The following is a 25,895-nucleotide window of genomic DNA, read 5'->3' as shown; positions in this document are numbered from 1 at the left end:
TCCTGAACCGAGGGTGTGGAGGTCAGAGTGAATATGCCCACATGGCCATATCTAAGAGGGTTCAGCTTAGGGTGGGGGTTGGGGGTGGCATCCATGAAGAGCACAGGGAAAAGGGAAGATTAATTCCAATCGTGAATTACCTTGATCTCCATGTATTCCACATGGCACTGAACCAAATACAACTCGAAAAGACATATTTGTTTCCCAGTCAATAGGAAGTTATAGTTCTCTCATGGGTCTCAAGTGAATTCCAACAAAAGAATCATTGTGATTATAATTGACAAACCAGGAAATGATTTCATGGAAGATCTTACTGATTCAAAATTAAGGACTTGGTATGCTTTTACCAGGATTCTGTGAAGCTAATCATGTAAGCCACACATAGCCTCTGCTGCTGCTGCTGCTGCGGAAGGAATTTTAAAGCAGTAAAATATTCCAGGTGGTTTTATTTACTAGAATGATTAAACTTAAACAGAGATTCAGAGTAAAATCTACCTGTTACTGCACATACCTCCACCACCACTACCCCAAAAACTCTGAGGTTGAAAATACACATTATTCCAGTAGACAGTCAATATGGCTCATACTGGATACTCATCAATGGAAGTTACATCCTCATTTAAAGATATCTAATATCTTAATATATTATTTCACATGAAATTAATATATAATTCATTTTTTATTATTAGGCAAATGAGCCTTTAGTTTATGAATAGATGACAGCAACATGTAGTTCTGACTGAGCACTTACTAAGTGTCAGGCATTGTTTTAGGCATTTTATGGGTACTGACTTATCTAACCCTCAAAATAATTCTTAGCAGTAGGTTATATTATTATGCTCATATTACAGATGAGGAAACAGAAGCTCAGAGGAGTTAAGTAACTTGCCCAAAGATTCACAGCTCATAAGTAATGCGGTTGTCATCCCAATCACTATGAGCTTACAAATTAACTGGAAGACAAAGCCACAGTTCAGAGTCAGTACTAATAGGAGCCATGTTATAAGTATCTAATAAGGAAGGGACAGTGATGAAATAAGAATAATTATCTAAGACTAGAGTGGTCTGTTAAATCAATTATTTGATGGAGACATACACTGTCAGGTCAATAAATGTTTCATAAGAAGGTGACTATTTAAGTGAATAATCTCAAATAATCTCGAGAGACAACATCTTGTGAAATTCCTAGTCTGTATTAAGAGTGGAAGCAAGGTAGGCCTTGAGAGGAAATGCAGAAATAATGGAGAAGGTGTGAATATTTGTTATTCTTTGGAAAATGCATCAGGAAAACAAAACATAAAGATAAGGAATCCTTTTTAAGATTTAAATAAAAACTCTTTAAGTAAAACCAGTAAGAGACCAAATAGCCACCGAAAGAGCCTTGGAAATAAATATCAGGAAGCAATTAAAAGGTTCAATCTGTGGAAGAGTTTTGCTAATCACAAAAATAGCTGAGAGCACAATAGTCATTTTTTCCCATTTAACCCTCCATAGCTAAGCATACCAAGAAACAATTTACAGCCTCAGAATCTATGCCATTAAGCATTAATTCTACCTTCTTCTTGGCTCTTATTCTGGATTATTTCTGTTTATATCACTGGTGATATTTTGCACATTTAAGGCAAAAATATCATAGAATCACTGTCAAACTTTTTGAGTGAACACATTTCTGATTATAGCACTCTTTTGCCTAAAACCCTTTGATGTATCCTCATTAGCTCCAGGACAAAGTCCAAATTCCTTAGCCTGGTATTCATTGCCGTGTGCGTTTACTTAGATGGAATAAAATCAAATAGCCACTACATAATAGTGAATAATAACAGTAGAAGTTTACCGAGCATATATTAGGTGCTAAGCACTTTATGTGTGCCATGCATTCACTGCCTCTAACAATTTCATTTTATAGAGGAAGTAATGGAGGCACAGAAATGGATGGCACACAGAGAGGAAAACACTGACTGTTCATGAAGGCCATAGCCCCCTTTTCATGGACATTCAGCTAGTGTACATTTCCCAGCCTCTCTTGCAGTTAATAGTGGTCATATGACTGGAGTCTAGCTAATGGAATGTCAGAGGAAGTGACAAGCTTCATTTCTAGCCCCAGTCCATACAAACCTGGAGACAGCATCCAGGCAACCTGCATAGCCATGTGTGGTAGTCCCAGGAGTGGATCACATTTTTCAGTGTTCTTTGCCTAGTGTAGTCCCCTGCCCTTCAAGCCTGCCTGGCTCTATGATTTACTTTAACCAACTGGATGTGGCAGAAGGGGATGCCAAGCCCATTCTGGGCCTGAGACATAAGAAGGCATGGAAACTTCTGCTTTTGCATTCATAGGACCCTTGAGCCCCCATGTCATAGGTGTAGCCACTATGTTGAAAAGACCATGTGGAGAGGTGACATAGCTAGTGTGAAAGGTTTAGTTGCCCCAATGTCTCAACCTAAATCCAGCCCACCCTACCTCCAGCTGAATGAAAGGAAGCAGCAGCCCAGGTTCAGAATCATTGCTTGGAGCACAGCTGTCCCACCAATTGTGGCCAATCTAACAGTATGAATGACAAATAGACTTATGTTGTGAGATTTGGGGATGTATCTGATGTAGCAGCTGACTTCACTTTCCTGAACTTCCCATATGAATACAGATAATAAATCTAAGCAGCCTGATCTGGAGCCCTTGCGCTTGAAACTCCTCCTATACTTCCCACTGAATGACATCACGACTCATTTCTTCCCTTCCTACATTTTCACTTGGAAAGAGAGTAGTTGATCAACTGGATGGTAAAGTAAAAATTGCTCTTTATACATTGTTTTGCTGAGCATGTAGAAAGTCTTTAATGTAAGACAAATATATTTCTAATGACATCCTTCAGATTTTCAATAATATATAGCCAATGGTTAGAAATAATCATTTATCTGTCAGAATCATGACTGAATCTAATGGCACAGTGCAATTTCATTTAGATTACATTCATTACTGATAAACCTTCCATTGGTCCTGGTAACCTTTTTTGAGTGTGTAGCATAGAGTTCACATGTAAGGTCTTAATATTTTTTTAAGACTGTATATAAAAATGCAAATTGTGAGGGACATTTTAGTTCATCTGCTGCCTTACAGTGCTCAGTGAAAAATGTGGTGCCATCAGTTTAACCATCAGACTCTATACTTGTATTGCTCAGAACTTCCAGGCGCTAGGTGGTAAGCCAAAGTATATTCTCTCATTGCTGCCATTTGCGCTTCCTTAACTGTGGCTGTCCATCCTTTTCCCATTCCTAGCACCCTGACCTTCATCTAATTGCTAGCGTCCTTCTGATGCTACTGTGACCTATTTGCATGGAGAGAATGTTTTGGATCCTTCAGATCTAAACTCTACCATCAAAGCAAATCTAGCAACTGGTAAGCTATTTAAGACCATGAATCTGAAACAGTCAAAACCACAATAAAGAATAACTAAAATTTACTGAGTGCTTATTGTCTCCATGAATACTCGCTGTCCTCTAGGAAGCAGGTACTAGAATTATCCCCATTTTGCAGACAAGAAAATTGAAACAAAAGGAGCTTAAAGAGCTTGCTAGAAGTCACACAACTGGGAAGTAAGGAGTTGGCACTCAAACCCAGGCAGTCTGTTTTCAAATGCAATAATTTTAACTTATAGGCAATATCACAGCATGCCAGCAACGTTTTCTTTATTCACTCCCTTGGAAGACCTACATACAAAGTAAGTATGACACAGAGCATCCAACAGAGACTGGAAGGCCTCTCTGCAACTGGGAGAATTCTGGTAAAAACATGGAGGACAGCTCAGGGCTCAAAGCCCTGTGGAATTGAGACACAGAAATATGCAGAAATAGACACAGGGCACCAGGATGAAACAGAGAAAAGAAAGCCAACAGATGGGGCAATGACCTCCAGGAGTAAGGAGAGGGACAGGTATTTCATTTAAAGAAAAAGGAACAGCCATGTTAGAAAACCTCCTGGATGCCACATCCTTTACAAGTAGAACTAGCCACTCTCAGTTTTGGGTAGGGGTGTAACACCATGAAAGAGGTGTTTTAGGAAAGATGAATGAGGCCGAATGGTGCAGAACTGATAGGAAGGGGATAAAGAGAGGAAGCAAACATTGAGTCTACAATGTAACTGGTAAAGGGAGGCCCCACGTGTGGAATGAACTGGTAAGAAGTGAGTCTAGGCAGCAATAAAACAAGATGACGCTAGGAATTCTTTCTTTATCAGATTTCCTCTCTTTTTCCAATAAATATGAATCCCCAGAAAATTAAGCCCAAGATTATAGCTGGAGAAATACCTTTGAGTACAGAGTGTGAAATTTGCATCTCATTTTAGGTGCCCAGGAGGGTTGACCTAGAGAAAAGCATTTTATCTTGATTCTCATGGAGAAATCTGGATATCGCTTGTTCTAGCACACTGCAGAGAATGGTACGTATTTTGTAGCTGCTCTTTCTACTCATGTAGTGAGGAACACTGAGTTACAAGGTTGGATGCTTCAGATTTCTTGCAATAAGAAGGAAACTCAGATAACAGGGCACTCATTATAGGTGAGATGTCATGTGAACTCTTTGTAGGGCAGGTTATTTATTCTGTTATGGGTATATTCACTGCTCATTAAACATGGAATGGATTTCAGAGCAAGATTACCTAAAAGATACAGGGATGCTGAAGTACTGTCACCTCAAACTGAAGAACCCAATCCCAAGTCAGATATTTACAAATCAGCAGGATATAAAACAAGCCTTAAGGATAGATGAATATCATATTTAGGAGTTTGAAAACTCTTAGGTCAAACAAGCTAGGCAAAATAAAAAATGCCAAAGTGAATTCCTTTCCACTTTCTCATTTCAATGCTATATTTGGTGACATTGTGTTTCATCAATTGCACTTTGGCACTTTGCAAAAGTCTCTTCTCAGTGGGGTTCTTCTCTAATGAGAAAGGAAAATAATTTCCTCAAAATTGCATGAGACTTCATAAACATATTAAGTTAATAAATTAATTTTGGATATCATCAAATATATAGAATCAGTTGCTCCTAATCTGTTGCCTAAAATGTGAGCTGTGGACAATGAGCCTCTCAGTTTTCCTATAAGATAATTTATCTTATTAAACTCTTTTAATAAGTAATTCAAAATCAGCACGAACTGTTGTACCACTTCATTCTAAGTGGGGCAAAGCAAGTTATGCATTTTTAGTTGCAGTCTGGTAGTTAACTCATCTAAACCTTGTAGAGTAAATGAGCAAGCAAGCTGCTTTAAATAAAAATATATGCAGCTACATTTCTAGGCTGCAGAAAAAGTCTAGCATTAATGATATTTTCAGAATCATCTTCCAAAGCAAAATTACCTCAGACATAAGTGGTGGTACATTTTAGAATAAATGTATTCTCTAAGGATCAACAGTTCTCTAAGCTCATTGCACATTAGAATTACTTGCTGTAGTTTTCAAAAATGTGTATGACCATGTCCCTCTCCCCAAGAACAACACAGTCCAATAGCATTTTCTATAATAATGGACATTTTTGTTAACAGTACTAGCCACCCGTGGCTAATGAGCACTAGAGATATGGCCAGAGAAACTGAATATTGAATTGGTGATTGTATTTAATGTTAATTGATTCAAATTTAAATTACCACAGGTGGATAGTGGCTACTGTATTGGACAGCACAGGTATAGATCAAGTTAATTAGACTATCTGGGGTTGGGGCTCAGGCAATGATATATTTATAAAACTTTCCCCAAAATTCTAAGGTGCAGTCCAGGTTGAGAACCATTGCAATGACCAGGGCTTAATGAAACTATCAGGGAAGACAAATTCCTTGAACTTTTTCTAGGATCCATAACTTTTCTACAAATTCCACTAAGAATTTGTCATGTACCTTTGCTTCCCTCCCTCCTGCCTCCACTCCTCACTTCTTGTACCCTTCCACATACTCATGTGATGACTGAACTCTCCATATGTTCCTTCATTGACTGATTCTGCCAGATTTCTCCCACACCAAGAGCATAATGTGCCCTCATCTCAAAGCTCAGATTCTCTTTTTTCCTTTCTCTTCCACTAGCAGTGGAAAGAAAACTTAACAATGCTACCAATTAAGAAATTAAGTCTCCAAGCACATACATCCATAATTTAAAATTGTTTTTCACGTGCACAGGCTTGATTCAGATGTCACTTTCCACAAGCTCTGCCATAGATGTGATGGGGAATATTTTAAACAGTAGCACAGTTAAGCAGCTTTCATCTTAGCTGTTCATTTTGCCACTGTTTCGTTCAAATGGGATGCAGTGTTATAGCACAGTGGTTACAGGGAGGACTGTCCTTCAGGCTGCCTGTGTTTGAATTCGAGTTCAGCATATAACTAGCCATGTGAGTATCCAACCCTTTCAAGCCTCAATTACCTGCTCTGTAAAGTGAGATAAAATAGTCCTGTTGGGAGGAGACAGCTATGCATCTAACACTTAAGATAAATGAACGTGTCACATGCACTCCTAGACCCAGGTTTTGACTGCTTTCCCCCTACACCCCTCCCCACACCTCACCATGTTTTTGGTAAATAAAGCAAATAGCAGGGCCAACTTTTGAAGGAGAAAGTAATGAAATCCCTAAAAGCACATTCCAAGTATTTGATAAATTAATATAGCAATATAAAGACCATTTTGAAAACAGTTACCAAAAAATCAATTACATGGTAATCTGATTTTTAAAAAATATTGAACATTTTTATTTTAATGAGTCTTCATTTTTCTTTACTTCCATGCCACCAGTTAATATTAATAGGATGGACAAGAAAAGGCATGCTATAAACATAGCTACATTTTATTTCATTTGTTAAAAAAAAAAGGCAGGCTCAGAATTCTAGAATTCAGTGATATGAACATAAAGAACATGATGTCCAATGTTCAAGTACATAATCACTTTGTTGACCTTTTGGTAATTTTAACTGTTGTACCCTAACAACATGTTCCCATGTCATTTTCACTCATGGGCATTACTGGTTCGTGCATGTTCACATTTTCTACACTGAGTTTTGCTGCTTCTTTCTTGTTAAGTATCCATTTATGGGTAGATTTTTTTTTTAATGTAAGAAACTACAAAATTACAACCCATTAGCAACATAAAAATTTGTAGTCACCACAACTATTAATTAGTGGTGCACAGTAAGGATTATTCATCAGTGACTCACAGCACAGATAAAATAAGCTGAGAGCTATGTCCTGGATCTAAATCCAAAAGATTTAGATATGTGGGGAATGACTAACATCTCTTGTGCATATAATGTGTACCCATTATTATTCCAGTCCCTTATTGTGTACTCATGGTTTTAATCATTAAACAATCTGAAAATGTGAGGTTTATTAATATGCCCATTTTATAGATGAAGAAATCAAAGCACAGGACAGTCAAGTAACTTGTCCAAGGAAACATATTAAAAGTGGCATGGCTGAAATTCAAACTCAGGGACCTTAGTCCTGAGTTTGTGGTCTTAACCACTATCCTATGCTACTTTTCTGCACCTTGCTCTCCTACTCAAGAAAATTCATCAAAATAACTGTATGAGGTGGTTCTAGGCTCACCTCTAATTCTCTCTCATATAGTTTTCTTAGAAAGATTCTAAAGTTTGTAACTTAATTATTATAGGTAATAAATTACTTCTAACACATTGACTGAGGCATGCATGCCTTGATCTTGAGGTGGCAACTGTTGACTTAAAGCAGGGTCAGCAAAGGACAGCCTGAGGCCTATTGTTGTAATCAAATTTCATTGGAAAACAACCACACCCACTCATTTACCTATTGTCTGTGGCTGCTTTTCCGATACAACAGCAAAGTTGAGTAGTTGCAACAGAGACAGTATGATCCACAACACCTAAAATGTTTCCTATCTAATTCTTTACAGAAAAAGTTTGCTGACCCCAGATCTGGACCCACTGAAAACAAATCACCAGACATATGACGTAGGGGACAACAATGTTCACAGTTCATGGTGGAGCATTTCACTATTTCAAACAGCAAAGGAACTACATGTTTTTTTCTGTTTCTTTTTTAAATTAATTTTAATTTTAAGTTCCAGGGTACACATGCAGGATGTGCAGGTTTGTTACATAGGTAAATATGTGCCATGGTGGTTTGCTGCACCTATCAACCCATCACCTAGGTATTAAGTCCAGCATGTATTAGCTATTTATCCTGATGCTCTCCCTCCCTCAACCCCACCACCTGATAGGCCCCAGTGTGTGTTGCTCCCCTTCCTGTGTCCAGGAACCACATGTTTTTAAAACTATCATTGTGACATCTCTGTATGTATGAGCAGATGGGTCCACAGAGATCACTCAATATCTTATTTTCTTTTATGCACATAATGAGAAAAAGCTCAGGGAAAAAAAGTGAAATCAATACCATGGATTTTAGTATTTGGTATGAGCTACTTCTTAGGTATCAGCATTTCTTCCAAGTATTCTTGAAAGAAAAGATATTCACACTAGAGTGATGCCTATCAAATCCACTATGGCCAGCCTGAGAAACTTGTAATTAAAAACTACTAACATTATACATTTATCTCCATATTAAATAGACTTAACTATCTCTACATCTATTATATTTAATGTATTTAAAGTAATATATGTATCTCTTGACTATTATATATTTATTATATGATGAATTATATATGTAACATATTTACATCTTATATAGACAAATATTTATAATAGGTATGTGATAATACACAGTGGGTAAAGGGTACATATGCAAATGCATCTTGCTTTACGTAAACCAATTATATGAAAATAGACACAATAAAATTAGGGGCAATGATTCTGTGGTTCAAATACATCAGTATGGGTTCCCTGCAATGACCCAGGAAAACTGAAGCAAAATCATTTTTAACATTACTTCCTATGTCTCTCCTACTGACACTCAGAAAGTCACCAGTTTCTGTGGATCCCACCTCATTAAAAACTGTCCTTTCCTTTAACACTTCCTCTCTGAGGAATGTCCACCAGCACTTCCACACTCTTGTAGGCTCTTTCTCCCTACAAAGCAAAACTCATCTTGTCCCTTCCCTTCTGAAAACCATCACCGAGGCTCCTAGCTTTCCAGATGAAATTCTCAACTCTGAGGTGAAAACACAAGATCGCTCAAAATCTGGTCACTGCTTAGCTCTTGGGCTTCACCAAGCCTCACTTACTTCACATCCCTTAATTTCAGCCACATGGAAGAGCCCAAAGGACTTCATGGTGAGGGTGAGGGGTGCTCTCAGCCCAAATGCTTTCTCCATGCCTTCCTACTCACCCTGTAATGCTTACTGAGCATCACCTCCTCTGAGAAGCCCTGTTGTCCCCCTACAGGGACATTACAAATGAACCATCACATTAACAAGAAAAGCATACCATCTAAAACACAAACAAGTTTACTATGGACCTATAAGGAACACTGAAACATGACCTAAGGAAATTCACCTTGTGTTTGTAAAAGAAGGCAAATCTGCTTCTTTCAAGTTTCCAAATGACCTAGACACTTGAGATGTCTAGACAATCACTTGTGATGTCTCATTGAGGGAGGAAAGAGGAGGGGTGGGAATGTTTAAATGTTAGCTATTTTTCCAGAAAACTCTAACGTCGCAGATACGTCCCTCCTACGTAATCATCACACTCATCTCCCTGCTACCCTGCCCCATCTCAGCTATTTTCTTGACTCTTATTTAAACATTGGAAAGCTATTTGATTATCTATATTTGTTTCTTTTCTCCCTAGGTAGACTGTACGTTCTGGAAGAATAGAAACAGCACTAACCTTTTGTGCTTTTGTATATTTGCTGGTTGAAAGAAAATTTGAGGGAGAGTAGCAATTCTGTCTATACAGAAAATCATTTCTGTCTATTAGCATGGAAACAAGACCAGCAGGGAATATTTATATTTAGGACATTTATTTTAAAGTAGCTAAAATCACTTCCAGTAAAAATGCAAAAAAAAAAAAAAAAAAAAAAAAAAAAAAAATCTTGCCTCCTGATTTTTAGTATTAAGAGACAAACATGTAAAAGGGAAAATTGAAAAGGGAGAAACCACCATGAAGAATGACACCAAATGCAGGTATGAGGTGAAAACAAGCCATCTGCACTTACTGGTTCACATCTGATTTTCTAGTTGTCACTTTTCAGATTTATTTTTCAAAAATGTTTTCTCCTCAATATACGGCTTTTAAAATGATAAATTACACAGTGTTTCACAGACCTGGGTAAATACTTTTGCTCTGATGTATAGAAAATCATGCTTCCTCTGAGCAATGAAACATATTGAAACTTATGTTTCCAAAAATAAATTATGGTAAAATAATAGAAGAGCTTGGACATAAAAGTCACATACCATAAAAGTTACCATTTTAAAGTGTGCAATTCTGTGTTTCTATTTAGTATATTCGTAGATATGTATAACCATCATCACTGATTCCAAAACATTTTTATCACCCCAAAAGGAAAGCCCATACCCAGTCACTCCCCATTCCCCTCTCACTGCAGCCCCTGGGAACCACTAATCTACTTTCTGTCTCTATGGTTTTACATGTTTTTGATATTTAATATAAAAGTAGAATCATATAATATGTGGGCTTTTTGTGTCTGGTTTCTTTCACTTAGCATGTTTTTGGAGTTCATCCATGTTGTAGCATGTGTCATTACTTCATTTTTATGGCACGATAATATTCACTGTATAGATATACTAAATTTTTCATGTCCATTCTTCAGTTGATGGGCATTTGGGTTGTTTCCACATTTTGACTGCTATGAATAAAGCTGCTGTGAATATTCGTACACACTTTGTGTGAACATAGGTTTTCACTGATCTTGGGTATATACCTAGAAGTAGAATTGCTGGATCATATGGTAACTATGTAGCCAAAAACAAAAACAGAAAACGTAGACAAATTGCAAGATTCAAACATTTATTTTAGTGCAAAACCTGTTTTCCACTTCATTCCATTCACATGAGATATCAACAATTACAAGAAAACTCATGCAATGTTTCCACTTCATACAGATCAGCCATCAGAGCTTTTGCCAAGCTGTGATAAGGAACATAATCCCTCAGTTTCTTTCGCTTTTTACAGTCTGATGAATATGAGTGGCTTGAAAAATTTAGAGGTTTCTAGTGTTCTTTTTTTTTTTTAAATGAGCCCTGTAATGGCTATACCACAAAGAGTAGCTTAACCAATTTAATCATTTATGTTTATATTTTAACTCTAAAGACTAATTGTTGATATCCAGCATGACAATTTTACATGTTAAAGTACAGCTCAGACTCTAGTTCCTTTCAGGGAGATATTCTTGCCTATATCAGAAGAGAAGCTAAAAAGAAAATGCTACACAAAATAATTCAATAGGCTTGCTTTAATTACTCTTGTCCTCTCTGATTTTATTGCTTACTGGGTGAGGAAAAGCCAGAAGAACTTAATACCTCTCACAGGATAGTCATTGCACATTTCATGAGTTGCTAGGGTCAAAAGCAGATGAACAAATGCTGAACTTCTTCCTGGCTCTACAGAACACGACCCCACACCCTCCAGGGTTGAGAAATGGAAGAAGCTACTAGGATAGGTAGTGCAGAATAATGTCCCTCACCCCTCAGGTTTCCACACCCTGATTTCTGGAACCTGGGAATGTGTTACCTTACATGGCAAAAGGGACTTTGCCCATGTGATTAAGTTAAAACCTTGAGAGGGGGACAGAAGTCTAGATTACCCAGGTGAGCCCAATGTAACCACACAGGCCCTTAAATTAGGACAACCCTTTTCAGCAGAATTCAGAATTTGAGGGAGATGTGACTATAGAGGAATGATCTAAGAGATGTAACATTGCTGGCCTTGAAGCTGGAGGAAGGGGAGCATGAGCTAAGGAGTTTGGGTAGTTTTAGAGTCTCCAGAAGAAATGCAGCTCTGTCAACACCTTGATTTTCGTCCAGTGCAACCTGTGTCAGATTTCTAACCTACAGCACTTTAAGATAATAAATGTGTACTGTTTTACGGCACTAAATTTATGGTAATTTGTCACAGCCATGATAACAGACTAATTCAAAAGAAATCAGAATATTTTTATGCCTGCAAGGGACACATAAATTATTTAATGCAGGATTTGCCAGGCTGTTCCATAATCAAATATATTTGAAAAAGTTGTGCATGGTAGCGTCACCTTAAGTAGTCACAATAAACAATAACTAAGAATAACAGAGAAGTCCTGCAGAGGGGAAATTATAACTCAGAGTACCTCCTAAATACACTTGCTATAATCTCACCTCCTTTTATTTTTTATTTTTTAAATTTTCAGAACATCTCTCCATATCGCTCGAATTTCCCAGAATATAGTTGGGACATCTAAGCAGATGGTTCTAATTCCATCTGCTTAGAACCTGAGGCACAATGGGAAGAAGTGACAAGCCAAGGTGCAGCTTGGCAACACAAAGACATAACCCTGGCCTCATACTCTCCATCTGGAGTCCCATCCAGGATGCCACTCTGTCTTGCTTTATCTGCATCACAGATAATGGCAATAACAAAGGGATGCAGCCACAGTGTGTTTCTTAAGGTCCAGACCTAGCTTAATATGATGACTTGTTTTTCTATTGCCAGAATTTATGAAAGTTAGATCTTTGATGGGAGGAGAGGGTATCAGATAAAAATCAACCCAACAAAGCTCCTAACAGACAAATTTTTCTACTCAATAATATCAAAAATAATACAGCTGCTTTAGCATTGAATATATTTTATTATTTAAAATACAAGCATTCAATACACTATTGAAAGTTTACTAACTTCATATTAACAAGAGTAATACAATAAAATATTTCCCCACAGTGATTTATCCTGTTTCTAAAAATGCCTAATTGTGCTGCCAAAGTCTATTTTCCACAAATTCTACTTTCCAAATGTTAATTTGAGAAGGAACAGAAAGAGACAACTAAATGCCATTTTCTTCCTTCATAGCACTTAATGTTTTCTCCACATTTCCATTTCCCACTGCCTGTTCCAAGAGCTATGAGCCCCTTGTCCTTTGATGTTTTTCAGATATGCATTATCCTCATCCTTTTTCCAGGATACACAACAGAACCCTTTTTTCCACCCCTCAATTTTTTATAATAATAATAAAGATTATGACTAATAAACCTAACAACTTTGAACACTTATTTTTTGCTAAAGACTATGCCAAGTGCATCACATTAAGAATCTCATTTAATCTCAACAACAACCAATTCAGGTAAATATTACTATTAATATCTGTATTTTACAGATGAGCCAAATGAGGCAGAGAACTTAGGTACTTTGTCCTAGGTCACATAAAAAGTGGCTGAGCCAGCATCTGAACATAATATGATTTAGAGCTGGGGTCTTCTATAAGCACTAGCTCAATAGTCCTCTACTGGGGTGATTCTACCCCTCAAGGGACATTTGGCATTGCCTGGAGACATTTTTGGTTGTCACAACTGAGGAGGAAAGTGCTGGTTGTGATGGGTGGAGTCCAGGGATGCTTCTCAACATCCTACAGTGCACAGAACGGCCCCCACAGCAAAGAATGATCCCACCCTAAATGTCAATAGTTCCAAGGTTAGGAAACACTGCTCTAATCTAATGTCTCCTAATGTCAGGGCATTCTGAATAGGACATTTTTTGGTAAGACATGCAAGTGACTCTCACCTCCAGGTTAGAATCTTCTTTCTCTACCTGGGAAAGGAGGTTATCTCAATCTGGAGTGGATGGTACTTAGAGCCACAGAGTCCATTTGCTGTATATTATCATAGCATCAATTTACTCAAAAGTTTAAGCTGGCATCCTGGGACACTAGGTCATTTTATCTTTTTGTCCCTCAGTGGATACATGAAAGAGGCACTAGCTCACCAGAGCGTGACTGAAAAGAGCCAGAAGATTCTGGTTTTTGTTAGTCTTGCCTTGTAGTCAAGAAGACACAATAACAGCGTCTGTGTCACAGATAATGGTACTAGCAAAGGGATGTATCCACAATAGGTTACTTGAGGTCCAGACCTAGCCTAAAAGTCAAAATATTTAGGCCAGGCATGGTGGCTCACATCTGGAATCCCAGCACTTTGGGAGCTGAGACGGGAGGATCGCTTGAACCCAGGATTTCGAGGCTGCAGTCAGACATGATTGTACCACTACACCCCAGTCTGGGTGACAGAGCAAGACCCTGTCTCAAAAAAAAAAAAAAAAAAAAAAGAGTCAATATTTTTTTTTTCATAGCAGTTCTGCCATACGTACTCAAAATGTAATTGTGAATACCATTTGACCCAGCAATTCTAATATCTACTTTATAGAAATACTTGCAAAATGTGCAAGATACATTCGCAAAGACATTCACTTCAGCATAATTTCTGATAGCAAAAAAAACCCAGTCACCAATAAAAATAATGGAAATGTGAGCATATGTTCACCAAAATATGTGTGTTGGAATGTTCATAGCAGCATTATTCAAAACAGCCCCAAACTGTAAATTATCCAAATGTTCATGAAAGTAGACTGAATAAATTGTGGTATATCACATAATGGAAAACTATGCAGTAACGGGAATGATAAAACAAACTCCAAACACCTACAACAATACAGATGAATCCCAGAGACATCATGTTGAGCGAAAGAAGTCTGACACAAAAACTAACATGCTGTAGGATACCACTAATGTAATCTATAAAACTAGATAAAACCAGTATGTGCTACAAAAATACAGAATAGGGGTTACCTCTGGGGAGAAGTGACTGGAAGGGAGTCCAGAGGATCCCTCTGAGGTGGTGGACAGGAATGGTTCTTCATCTGGCACAGGTGTGTTCACTTTGCAGAAATTCATTAAGTTGTAAACTTATGTGCACTTCTCTACATGTGTATTATAATCTACCAAAAATACATAAATACTTATATATAATTAATTTTATATTAGTTATATACATATATACTTAAACAAACATAAAAAACCTAAGTGTCCATCAGCGGGCAACTGGCTAAACTATGGGATACCTATTCAATGGAATTCTGGGCAGTCATGAAAAAAACGTGGAGTAGCTCTCTCTGAATAAATTTGGAAAAATATCCACTATATGTAAAGTTAAACAAAGAAGTTGCAGAACATAAATTACGGACATAAATCTTTATTATAATTTAACAGGGAGATCCGAGGTTATATTCTCAAATGGCTATTAGTGGCTATCACTTGAGGATGGGATTTGTAGGACTTTGACACTGCCTAATGAATTTTTATAGTGTTGGAATTTATTTACAAATACGTATTATGTTTGTACTGAGGGAAAAAAGGACATTTAGAAAATTAAGATGAACAAAATATATCTTAAGTTTGAGATTGTTATTATTTCATCATCCATGAAGATTAGGGTTTTTGATAGATGAAGGAAAGAATAATGGAATAAACGCAGTGTCTTGCCTTCAGGGTTGCTATCTGAACCCATTGATGGAGGTCACTTTGGTTTGTTGCTGGCAATCTTAACAATGGTTTCAAATTAGCACTTCTTTGCTGGGTTGCTCTACATTCAAATCTAGTTGTGGTGTGGCCACCACAAACAAGATTCTTGGCCACACAAAGAATGTGTCTACAAAATGGTAAAACAACTGAATTTGTTTGATTAAATTAACAAAACCATATACTCAGAGGAAGGAAAAATCAAAACAGCTACACCCAAAGTAATCCACTCAGATGGGTGGTTCATGAAATGCACCCATTCATTAAATCAACATGTTAGCAGCCTCAAGTGGACTCTGTGAGAGATTCAATTGCAATGCAATACTCCTAAATAAATCAAGAGACCATAAAAGACACTTTCTTTGGCCCATCATTAGCAAACATTTTCTGAGTGCTCACTGTGTTTCTGCCATCCTGCTAAAACTCTGGGGATGTGATACCACCTATATAATTGCAAATGTCATTGTGTTGAGTGTTCTTAATTCCACCCATGACACTGAATGGAAATTAGAAAAAAATCCACTGATTCAGGCAAAGTTGATAAAACTACAACTTCTCATATACAGTAAAGGTCTGACAGATGTAACAATTCATAAGGTAGAATAAGTTGTGTTCAATGGATCTCAACCATGGCTACATGTTATATTTGATCGAAACAGAATTTCTGGAGGTGGCAACTGGCCATCAATATTTATAAAAGCTCCCTCAGGTGATTCAAAAACATAGTAAGAGTTGGAGCCATTGCTTAGACCAAGTAAATCAGAAACTAGGTAGAATGGAACCCAGGCAAAAATATTATTTAAAAGCTACATGAATGGTTCAAAAACATAGTCTATGTTGAGAAACACTACTTCTAAATTTATATTATAAATGAAGCCAGAGGTGACACTTCAAGAAGCATTTTGTAAAGAGACTCAATACCACCTCTCCTTATCTTGTGCAGTTTTATTGGTAAATGATCACAAGGTAGTATTCTACTGTGTTATGGTTTCAGATGTTTCATGTAAATTATACCTATTATCTCCATGTTCTCTATTTACAACATTTCATTTGATTTCAATGACAATCCTATACAGAATGTAATATCCCCTATGTAAAACATATTTTACATAGGAGGCTAACAAGGCTTGACAGAGATTCAGCATCAATCCCTCAGTTTCACAAAGTCAAGATTCCACAGTCTATATAGTCATATTATGCTCTATATGCCTGAAAGCAGTGTACCAAACAAATAATGTTTTCTAAGCATCTATTATGAGCTAAATTCTCTTCTAGGCACTGAGGAGATGGAGAATAACTATAAGATAGGGTCTTCTTTAGCATACAGCTCACAGTCTAGCTGAGAAGCTAGTATCAGATAGCCATGTTTGGAGGATTTTGCAGGAAGATTTCTGAATTGGTAGGAGATTGGTCCTGACTGTATTCTTTCCAAGATTTTTCTCTATGACACAAATTTTGCTGGAGAATAAAAGTAAAATTATTTGTGTAGGAGGCAGAATAATGCCCCCAAAAATATGTCCACATCCAAATCTCAAGAATATGTGAATATGTTATGCTACCTGGCAAAGAGGAATTAAAGTTGCAGATGGGATTAATGTTGCTAATCATATGCTGTTAAAATAAAGAGATTGTCCTGAATTATGTATATAATATAATCATAGGAGCAACTTAATGTGGAACAGGGAGGCAGAAGGGTCAGTGTCAGAGTGATGTGATGTGAGAAAGACTCACCAGGCCATTTCTGACTTTGAAGATGGAGGAAGGAACCATGAGCCAAGGAATGTGAGTGGCTTCTAGAAAATGGAAAAGTCAAGAAAAATGATTCTCCCCTACAGTCACCAGGTACCATGATTTGAGCCCAGTGAGACCCATTTCAGACTTCTGACCTCTGGAACTGTAAGATAATAAATTTGTGTTGTTTTAAGCTACTAAGTTTGTGGTTATTTATTATAGAAGCAACAGGAAACCAACACAATGTCTTCCCAATTTTTGAAGAGGGAAATAGAAGGCTCAAAAAGGAGAAATTTTGTAGCTTTTACCCAAGCTATCATATCTGTAGTCCCAAATCTTGATCCCTTTCTCAGGCCTATTAAATGAGAATCTGCCTTTCAACAAGGTCCTGGCCTAGTCATGTGATTTCTAGCAAGCTCCCAGGTGCTGGTGGTCCCCAAAGGTTCTCCGATTTAAGCATTAAAGTTCATCAGAATCATGGGGAAGCTTGTTAAAATAACACAGACTGCTGGACCCTACCCCAAGAGTTTTGGATTCAGTAGGTGTGGGAGGGGGCTCACAACGTGCATTTCTAATAAGTTCCCAGGTGATACCAATGCTGCTGGTCCACTCACCACATTTTGAGAGCCACTGCATTAGATGACACTAATAAACATGTAAGAGGAAAGAAGTGGCACTTATTATTCAACTAAAATCCATGATGGACCTCATTATTAACTGACATTTTATAGCAAGTGAGTGATCTGTTTAACAGTCTGTACTTTATATACTTGCTCCGTGAAAAAGGCACCACATAGCCCTGGGGTTTCGGGCAACGCTTGTGGGCAAAAATAGCCACATCTTTGGAACACCAAAGCATCAGATCCATAGATGTATTTCCCCAAAACCCAAAAACACATTTTCACGTGTATCCGTATTTTCTCCTTGCAGCATTCCATATGGCACAACTGGCAACTGTGGGTATTGACATGCTCCACATCTTATAAGACAACCTGAGGCACTGGAAATTTGCTTGAGCAAGATTTCCCAACTTCAATGCTACTGACATTTGGGGTTGGATAATTCTTTATTTGGGGGGCTTTCCTGTGCATTGTAGAATACTTAACAGCATCTCTGGCCTCTACCCACTAGATGCCAGGAACATCCGTATCCTCCAATTGTGACAACCAAAAATGCTTCCAAATATTATAAAACGTACCCTGAAGGGCACAATCATTCCTGGTTGAGGCCCACTAGTTTATCTGATTCTCATGAATGTTTTTACGAAGATATAATAGATCTGGAAAGAGATCATTGAGTTCCACAGCACACCTTGGACAGGACATAAGATTCCTGAGTTGCTGTTTGGTCAGATAATGAATTCAAGCTGATCCATATCATGTTGGGCCTTCTGTAAGCTACTGAGTGGGGAACATATCTTTCCAGATGAACAACGACACAGATTTTTTTTTTTCCAAACATTTTGCTCTTACTCAATTTTACAGCCGATCTGTGAGACCCAAACTCCCTCAGATGTTCTGTCTATTCCCCATCCTAAATACCAGGGTGGGAGAACAGGTAAAGGGGAGAATCCTAAAAATATGCACATTTAAATTTTGAAAACATCTTTGAAACATGTATTTTAAAATAAATGTAAGTCAGCTTGAGTTTAAGGGCCTCAGTAATATCCCTGATAAAAACAAGAGCTACATTCTGTAATTGGTACAGTCCACGATAAATAAAAAGGAAATATACATTTTGTACTTACAGAGAAGTCACTATATAATGGCAACCTACTTGTAAACACAATCTGGCTTTACTAATTTGCACCTGATAGCAATGCCATACACAGGGCATCAAGTCCTAGAGGGTCAAGGCTGCACAGTCTAAGGTAGTTTGAGAGAACGCTTCCTTTAAACTGAGAAAAACAAAGATACCAGTTACTACCGCAATCACTTTGTGATTCCCACTCTGAGCAGGACAGATCCTAAGAACTAGAAAGGATCATAGTCATGATTTCTTTAGCCCATTTATTTACAAATGGATTTACCAGGGAGGATGAGAGCTTCCTTTACTTACACAATTCTGAAAAGAAAAGAGGTCACACTTATACCTTCTGAAATTTACATATATCTAAAGTCCACGTGCTGCCTCTTTTTCCTCCATTCCTGAGACAAAGTTAGATTAGTAGGGTATGATCATACTGTGATTGCCCACTTGTTTTTGTTACCTACGGTATAAATCAAATTTCATGCTTCCTTTTGCTGTTCAAGGGGTGTTTATAGTCTGTAGAGTAATGTTAAATCTGACTTAAGTAAGACTCTTTGAGAACCACTAATTCTTACTGTTGTAACATAAAACAGCCCAAATCCAAATTTAGACACTTTTTGAATTATTGACACCATTATCTCAGTCCTTTATAAGGAAGATAAAGATCACTGGCATATACTATTTAATTTTAAAAAATAATTTCTATCTTTTAAAATTTCTTTTTATTTCCATAGGTTTTTGGGGAACAGGTGATATTTGGTTACATGAGTAAGTTCTTTAGTGGTGACTTGTGAGATTTTGGTGCACCCATCACCCTCTATCTTTTTTAGTGACCGAAAAAATGAGTGTTTTTTCCCACCAGCTATTGTTTGAACAATAACTTCATCTAAATAACAGTTGTGCCTCTTGCCCCTAGTCATCTCTTTCCTATTTTCTAAAACGAATCACAGAGTTTTGGAACTCAGGGTACAAAGTTTGAACCTTCACAGACCCTGAAATAGTTGTCTTTCCACAACAGCACCCTGGGTCCAGGCACCCACCTCACTTTATACAATCCTACACCCGGCTCAGTTCTTAGGTAACTGCCAATCTGTGGGTTTCAACTGGGGGCGAATTTGCCCCCTCATTCCCCACCAAACATATGTGATGTCTGGAGACACTTTTGGTTAGTCACAACTTAAGAGGGAGGGTGGCTGCTGCTAACACCTAGAAGGTGGAGGCCAGGGATGCTGCTAAACATCCCGCAGCAAAGAATTATCTGGCCCCAAATGCCAAGAGTGCTAACACTGAGAAACCTTTATGTAGAGGTTCTCAGAGACCCATTTTCCAACCATATGTTGTATGACTCTATTTCTATGAAATGTCCCAAACAAGCAAATCCATAGAGACAGGAAATAGATTGGTAGTTGTCTAGGGCTAAGGGGAGGGGAATGGGAATTGACTGTTACTGGGTATGGGATTTCTTTTCAAGTGATGAAAATGCTCTAGAACTAGACTATGGTGATGGTGGCAAACTTGGATGAGTTGATGGGTGCTGACGAGTTGATGGGTGCAGCACACCAACATGGCTCAAGTATACACATGTAACAAACCTGCACGTTGTGCACATGTACCCTAGAACTCAAAGTATAATAAAAATATATATATACTAAAACCCACTCAAGTGTACCCTTTCAACACGTGAACTTTATAGTATGTGAATTATGTATTAATAAAGTTATTAAATCATTTTTTATAGACCTTTCATTAACTAGCTTTTATTTCTTACTAAACAAAAGCTTATATTGTAGAGCAGTTTTGAATAGCTGTAGGTTTCTCTGGAGAATATTCTCTGGTAACAGTTTTTGAATGCAACCTTATATTTCACAGAAAAAACATTATGGTCTTTATTTTTACGAACTTATCTATTTCCAGTTGTTCTCATAATGTTATCGTTTTATCTGGGGCCCTGAGATATGCCTCATTCATCTGTGAGCAAGTGGGTGAATAGTGTCTGAGCCAGGGCCAAAGCCCAGGGGTCTTGCATCTGCTCTGGCTTTCAATGTGATGTGAAGACAGCCAAGTCATCTGATTGCTTTGTGTTTCTACTTTCTCATTCTTGACACAAGTCTGAGCTTCCAGATGAACTTTCTTGTAGAAACCCTAGCAAGCAAGGACAGTGGATACAAATGCTCAGTGCTTTGCCACTGCAGAGGGGACACAAGTGGATTTCCCTGTCCAACATTCAGGGTCTCTCTGTTCCCAACAGCCATCTGCCATTGCCATTTTTATACCTAAAACCTCTGCTGCCTCCTAGCTGGTCTTTTTCTGCACACCAAGCATGCTCTGCCCATTCCCATTTCTCTTACTTCCAATGACTCAACCCTATGAGGAAATGGCCTCTGTGTCTATCCAAATCCTTCACATCTCCAAACCCTGAAGCCCCTGGCACACAATGAACAATAGAATTATTTTAGGCAAGGAATTCTACATTTAATTGCTAAGATCATGGAAGCATGAGAAGATGTCACCTTTTGGCCTTCAGCTCCTCTTATGCCCTCCACCTTGCACCACACCAACAGTACTGGGTTCCTGCCAGCTAGCTAACACACTGGGCCATTTCCATGCTGGTGCCTTTGTGCTGATCCCAGAGATGCTCAGGTGAACACCTCATCTTCTTCAAGAAATTGTTTAAAACTGACCACCCTATTGAAATGTGCAACTCAGTACTTCTAATCCTTCTTAGCTGCTCTACTTACTCCTTTTCCATAGGCTTTCTCTTCTTTTGCTGTACTTATTATATCCGTTGTTCATAGTTGCTTTCTGTGAGACTGCGAGTAGGAGTCTTTGTGTGTTTTAATCACTGATGTAAAACATAAACCTAGAATATACCCGGCATGCGGGAGGTGACCAATAAACATTTAAACATGTAAAATGCTTAGAACCATGGCTGGCAATAAAGGTTAGTTTCATCTTCATCATAGTTGTCATCATCAACTTTATCATCATGGGGCAACCCTTACACTATTGTTCTGTAACATTACACTGTGTTTAGCCTTTTATGTATCTATATTTTACATAATGTATAAAGGCTGTAAATGTTTTGAGGGCTGATACCATACCATATATATTTGTTAATATGTGTCTTTTAAAAAATTAAGATATAGTTCACATACCATAAGAGTCACCACTTTAAAGTGTACAATTGAGTGACTTTTAGTACATTGACAAGATTGTGCAACCACCACCACTATCTAACTCCAGAACATTTCTATCATCACAAAAAGAAAGCTGGTGCTCATTAGCAGTAAATCCCCATTTCCCGCTTCCCTCAACCCCTGGCAACCATGAATCTACTTTCTGTTTCTATGGATTTTGCCTATTCTTGGCATTTCCTATAGAATCATACAGTATATGGTATTTTATGACTGGCTTCCTTCACTGAATGTAATGTTTTCAAGGTTCATCCATGTTGTTGTATGGATCAGTGCTTCATTCCATTTTATGATTGAACAATATTTTTAAAAACTACTAATCTGTGTATGTCTCCACTGAACCTCAGCAGGAAAGTTGAATTTACTTTGGTGTATTTTACCCAATAAACAGGAATAAAAATGCTTGTTTTTACATTACTGTCCTACCTCTTTTAACACAGATGTACCATTTTCACTCCTGACAGTTACCAGTTAATTATAATCCAAACAACACACTTTTCAACTGCATATAATTTCCCTTGTTGAAAATTGTTCCACCTGATATTTAGCAAATACCTATGGAATTTTCAAATTACAAGTTGTATGAACTCTTACTGTGAATGTTTATATTATTAAAATATTTCCTACTCATGATTTAAAAGGGCTCTCTCACTTTAAAAAATCATGTTTTTGTTTTTTTTTTTTTTTGTCTTGGATTTTACGTTCAACCTTTTTTCCCCCTAAGAATGAACATTGGATATACCCAGAGCCTATGCAAGTAGCACTATCACTTACTCATCTCTCTTGCTGAACATAAATGAGAAATATCATACTCCAAACTTCTTATATTTCCCCTGCATTTGTTGCATTCACAGATTATTTAAAAGAAATAAATTTAAACCTTGGCTACCCAGAGATTTTCAAGGAGTCCCTAGATAACTACTGTTAGTCTTTTGATGAATAGCTCCCCAAATGGAGAAAAGGGAGAGCAGGGAGGGAGGGAGAAAAAAATTAGAGAAGGGGACTTTAAAAAACCTATTTTTCCACTTAACAATGTGTCACCAACATCTTTTTATGTTGACAAATACAGAGTGTCATCCTCATCTTGAATGCTATTTGTGCCATAATCAATTTGAACCAGCCCCACTATTGGTAGACATTTTGTTTTAAATGTTACTTCATAGGCCAAGCGCAGTGGCTCGTGCCTGTAATCCCAGCACTTTGGGAGGCCGAGGCAGGCAGATTATGAGGTCAGGAGATCGAGACCATCCTGGCCAACATGGTGAAACCCTGTCTCTACTAAAAATATAAATATAAAAAGTAACTGGGCATGGTGGCACGTGCCTGTAATGCCAGCTACTCAGGAGGCTGAGGCAGGAGAATCACTTGAACCCGGGAGGCAGAGATTGCAGTGAGCTGAGATGTGAAGGATTTGGATAGACACAAAAAGAAAGAAAAGAAAAGAAAAGAAAAAAGAAAAAAAACCCCACAAATTTATCTATCATAGTGTATTTGCTTGGAGTATATTATAATTTGAACTAAGAGGGTCAGAGCCAAATGTAATGAGAATGTTAGGATGATAGATCCTAGCACTTTTACAGCATCTCCCTTTTCAGGTACTTATCAGAGGTCATTTGCACAAAAATCCACAGGAGCAGTTGACAGCGATGCTGAATTATCCATCTTAGCTATTAAAAAGGTCCATCTAAATCACTGTAGGATTTCTTTCAGAATCCACATTTTCTATATTTACAATGTCATGGAACACTTTTCTACATTTTCATTAATTAATCAACACATTTATCTAGCACCTACTTTGTATAAGAGCTTTTTCTAGGTACCAAGGAGCACCCAAGAAAGTATAAGACACAATACGTGATTTCTAAGGGTTGCAATGGAGTCAAAGTTACAATGTATATTGGGATTCATCAGTGGTTTTTTTGCCTAAGATCTGAAGATCATACAACTCCAACTCTACCCCAGCAAAAAAAAACAAATATCCTAGAGAATGATGTTTTCTTATAAGTAAACATCTACAGAGAAAATATTTAAAAGCCAACTTTGGCTCCAGCTACTTAAGAAGACTCACTATTGAAATTATTCTAGAATATTGGACAACCCTGGGGATGCTTTAAAAGAAGACTCAAGAGTTGAACTCTTATAGATGATAGGAAAGGCTTTTCAAACTCATAATACCTGACTTATCCAAAGACCACCCTCATACCCCAAGTGCTGTTGAAACCCAGGCAGTAAGCCAGTGGAGAGGAACTCCAAAACAAAACAAACACCCTCCCAGCAGTCAAAAATAAGTGTCACAAAACCGAAATTCATTTGGTTTTCTCACAGGTGAGGCCCTCCCAGGCCAGCCCCACTTAGAGTGTTCCTTTACTTTCAGTTCATCCACACTTTAACAAGTTTGGGCATATGACTTTCTAGCATACTATAAATTAGAAGCAGCAAATTAGAAGCGGGGAAGTTGCTAGCATAAGCATTGTGAGAACAGCAAAATGTACTGGACTGCGAGTCAAGAAAAAGAATACCTACTACAAAACATGAGCAAAAGAACTATTTTATGCAGTCAATTTATTCATAAATAAAATAATTACTTATAGGAAAAATATTTCAATTGAAATTTCATTTTCCTCAAAAACATTCAGCAATTTTTAAGCTGTGTAAGTGGGGCCTAAATTAGTGGAAGAGATTTCAAACACAGATCCATTATTTTACTGTCCTATGACTCAGGATATGCAGTAGGGGAAAATCAATTATTTCTATGGAATCGGCCATCAAAGCTTGTTCAACTGTCCATGGGGAATTAGTGGTAACTCACTATTCAGTGGTCCAGAGGAATTAACGCCACATTAAGGAAGCATCCTGTTGATCATTATGGCCAAATATATCATCCTTTCATTCTTAAAAGGTGAGAAAAAGTGTTAACATCAATCTTTCTAAAACTACAAGGCCACTAGTAATTCATCATTGCCTTCATTAGTAGAGATTACCCACAACTTTGTAGAAAAAAAATATCCTGAGTCCTTTCAGGCACTCCAGTATATGTAATTGTATAAAATGGGGGAAAAAGATTGAAAGTGAACATAATGTGACCCACATTTTCCTTCCTCTCCCTTACCACCTTGCTGTACACCCCTGCCAATCCTCCTAAGGTCCATTTTCCGACTTCTTTCAAAGGGAATCCTTCTTGTCTCTGATAAAAAATTCACCAATAAATATATTCATAAATAAATGCAAATCCTGAGGACATGTGGCTTTTAGAATCATATTCTATGTTTCTTTTCATGTATACATTTTACCTGTTACAATCTTCCACTTCCTTCTTTGCAATCTCTCTCTCCCTGATTGGAAGGTCTTACCTTTCTTTGCAATGTTCATCCCTACTGATTTATCCCCAAAGATCATCTTGGAATCTTGTTTATTAGCATTCTTTTAACATTTACTGTATGCCAGCTGACAGGGTTGGGGAGAGTAATAAATAGTCTTCCATTTCCCCAGAGATGTCGGTCATCTACTTTTCACACTAATTCCCTGAGCTAGGTTCTGTTATTATTCCCATTCTACATATCAGGAAATTGAGGCTCAGACAGGCTAAGTAATTTGTATGTATACATATAAACATATATGTATATGTACAAACTTTATAAATATTACTTGAGTATTCAAAGAGATCCAGGTATAGCATCAACTGTATCTGGGTAGATTATTCAGTACCTCCTTTGTTGATCTAATATTGATGGATGACTCGTCAGTTAGCTCCTGTCACTAA

The 25,895-nt window shown here is 37.6% G+C and overlaps 1 protein-coding gene across 2 annotated transcripts in view; it reads right to left on the bottom strand.

The window, feature by feature from the left end:
• ARHGAP6 (Rho GTPase activating protein 6) overlaps positions 1-25,895 on the bottom strand; it is a 515,359-nt gene that overhangs the window by 128,763 nt on the left and 360,701 nt on the right. The gene's annotated exons all lie outside the window — the stretch shown is intronic.

This window comes from Mandrillus leucophaeus, unplaced genomic scaffold (assembly GCF_000951045.1).
Source record: "Mandrillus leucophaeus isolate KB7577 unplaced genomic scaffold, Mleu.le_1.0 Scaffold462, whole genome shotgun sequence".
NCBI classification, from domain to species: domain Eukaryota; kingdom Metazoa; phylum Chordata; class Mammalia; order Primates; family Cercopithecidae; genus Mandrillus; species Mandrillus leucophaeus.
Note: the sequence above shows the minus strand (reverse complement) of the source record. Positions and strands in the feature narration are given on the sequence as shown.